The sequence below is a fragment of the Rattus rattus genome, chromosome 3 (assembly GCF_011064425.1).
Source record: "Rattus rattus isolate New Zealand chromosome 3, Rrattus_CSIRO_v1, whole genome shotgun sequence".
In the NCBI taxonomy this organism is placed as follows: domain Eukaryota; kingdom Metazoa; phylum Chordata; class Mammalia; order Rodentia; family Muridae; genus Rattus; species Rattus rattus.
The window spans coordinates 92,480,156-92,483,497 of NC_046156.1; positions in this window are offsets into that span (position 1 = coordinate 92,480,156).

Consider the following 3,342-nt stretch of genomic DNA (forward strand, 5'->3'; position numbering starts at 1 on the left):
GACTATACTATATTCCTTTTGCAATAACTATATTCCTTTTGGTTTTTTTGTATTTTTCCACTGTGAAGAAATTCATACCCCCTGGCAATCTGTAGCCACTTACTAAGGAATACTACAATGTATCATCTCTATAAAATGGTTAGGAATTTTAAATGCTCTAAATTTAAGTATAGAAAAATTCCAACATTTTAAAACCCTAATTAATATAATATGGAAATGTTTCCAGAAATAATTACTTGGAAGAAAAAAGTTATTTTTAACAATGCAGGTAAGGTAGAAGAAGAAATTTTATGTTAGTGTCCATTCGTGTCTCCAAGTTGAAGAGAAGCTCTGTTAAGCTGAGATTTCCAGACCTCATTTGAAAAACATCTTATGTGTCTCAAAGTGTAACCAAAAACTATAAAACTATTTATCCAAAATAACTCATAGTGAATTAGAGAGCTGTATTTTTAATTTCTGTGATTCATTAGAACATAAAATGAACATTGATGTCTTTTAACAATTTTTGATTAAAGAGTTAATATGTGTTTATTCTGCAAGGTTGACAAAGATATACCTGAATAAAATCACATTATTGCCAACAAGCTATAAGCTCTATTAATATTCAGTATGTTTTTAATTTTTTCAATATAAGACTATCCATTTAAAATACTTTACCATGCATCTTACTTTGAAAAGTCAAAATTATATCATCTAATCTTATTGCATATAATTTTTACTTATATCAGCATTTCCCTTATTGTCAAATATTTTTTAGGATTGTGTTTTAACATATTTTTGTTACAATTTTTCTATTATCTTCAGATGACTAATTCTATGCTAAGTGACTATTACCTACTTGATGATACGTTAAGCACTGGAAAGGGACTTGTGAAGTGCTTGCTCTTCGGAGAGCTTATATTCAACAAGAAGTCTAGTTAACTGGTGCTACAGGTTGCTGCTTGTGGACCACAGCTGGAGAATCTGGTCCAGTCTAGGCTGTACTTAAGCTCAGACTGGAGGGCTCTGAAGAAAAGTAAATAATGTGTACCAGACGCATTTGCATTCTTTCTAAGCAAAGGGACCTTCATGTGTTCAATTTTGGTGCCAAGAGAAGCCAAGACTCACACACAGTATGGAAGGGTGTTTGCTGTGGTAAAGGAAAAGAGAAGTTAAGAAAAAACTAATTTCTATGAATGATTAACTGTGTAATAGGAGATTGAATGGTGTCAATGGTGAAACACAAAGAAATGAACTCCATGTCTTTAGAATCAGCGGAGGGATTCGATGCTAAACCACACTGCTGGTTCAGAGGCTCCAGGGAATCTGGAAGGCAATAACATGATTCTGAACCAAAGATAGACCTTACCCAGGATGGAGAAAAGAGGACTGACTGAAAGGATGGGTCTAGGAACTGTATTTGATTGGATAGATGCTGACATTAGGAGTTAACCAGAGAGACATACAATTTGAACAGCTGTTCAGCTGACAGCTATTCAGTAGGAGAGATGAATACCTGAGTTATAGAAGATGGCAGATGATTTAAGGGTGTGTAGAAGCAGATGTGCCTGCAACATTTTTAAATGACAAAGTCAACTCAATATCTTGCTATAAGGGCTAGAGCTGCTTGGAGCTCACTTACACAGCTTAAGATAAAGATCTGGGAGTCTCCAAGCAATACATAAGGTGATTATCATAATGTTTTAATGAGTAAATACAAATGTTAATTTTGGACACTGTTTACTAGGGATGAGTCCATTTTTATTCTTTGTAGTTAATTTGAAAAAGAATTAATAATTTGAATTTCATAACAGTTCTTGGTGTTATAGTTAAAGTCAGTGAATGTTCAAAGGTCTAATTTTTGTCAAAACATTAAAAGTTAAACAAATACTGAGACATAATTCAATACTGAGACATAAAACATATAACATAAAACATAAACAAATACTGAGACAGAATTCAAGAAATGGTTATTTTTATTTAGTAAATGATCAGGAAGATTTTTCTTTTCTTTTATTGGATATTTTCTTTACTTACATTTGAAATGTTAACCCCTTTCATGGTTTCCTCTCCAGAAAACTCCATCCCCTCCCCTCCCCATGCTTCTATGTGGGTGCTCCCCCACACCCTCCAGCTTCCTTGTCCTCGCATTCCCCTACACTGGGGCATCCAGCCTTCAATGGACTAAGGGCCTCCTTGATGACAGACAATGCCATCCTCTGCTACATATGCAGCTGGAGCCATGGGTCCCTCCATGTGTAGGTTTAGTCCCTGGGAGCTCTGCGGGCTAGGCTGTCTAGCTACTCAATTTCAGGTTCAGTAAGAGACTCTGTCTCAAAAATCTAAGGTGAAAACCAATCAAAGAAGATAGCCAATGACAACCTCTGGATACTACACAGATACATTCACATGCAGGTGCATTTGTTCACCTGTGCACACACATGTATATACACAGATACATATACATTAACATATAAAAGTAAAAATTCTGAATAGAAAGAAACCCTAAACAAAACAATAACAAAACATTCCTTAACATAATCTCTTTTCATCCCTTTCCCTTCCATTTTTTTTCTTAGTTTAATCATGGTTCAAATAACTAACTGTGGAGAAATAAATGTTTTTTTCTTTCTTTCTTTTTTCCTGATTTTTATATTATGTTCAGCACCGTATTTAAAAATGCACCATGACCTCCTTGGTACAGAAATACATTATAGTTAAAACATCAAGCCATATTCCTTTCTTATCACAAAAATTCTTCAGTAAAAACATAGCCTTGCCCACAAATTCACATTTGTAATAGAATAGATGAAAGAGAGGTGCTTATAAATTCAAAAGGTGACCTTTGAAGACACCCATTCCAATCTCATTTCTTTTCAAATGAAGATTCCTGATGATGAAGTGCCAGATCTCCAAAACTCTATAGGGTCTGGAAACCTAGCAACACTATTTCTCTGTGTTGAACTATGATTTGAAAAAGAAAATCAAAACATAAGAGTGAATGCACTGTAAAGAGAGGCACTTCCACAGGGACAGTGTGTGACTGCTGCTGTCTCACCTGTCTTTTTATCAAAAATTGACAGTTCTTTACTTACCCATCTCTGCATGGACACCATATATTCCAGCATGTCCTGGAAAGGCTAACTCCATACATTAAAGATGAGAAAATACTAATGAGTAAAGATAAAACACAGGTTTTTATTTTTTCCTCAACATATGCAAATGCAGGGCAAGGGGTATCAAATGACACAAAATGATTCTAGCATTCCATGAAGTAAAAAAAGAGAGAAAGAAAGAAAGAAAGGAAAGAAAGAAAGAAAGAAAGGAAAGGAAGGAAGGAAGGAAGGAAGGAAGGAAGGAAGG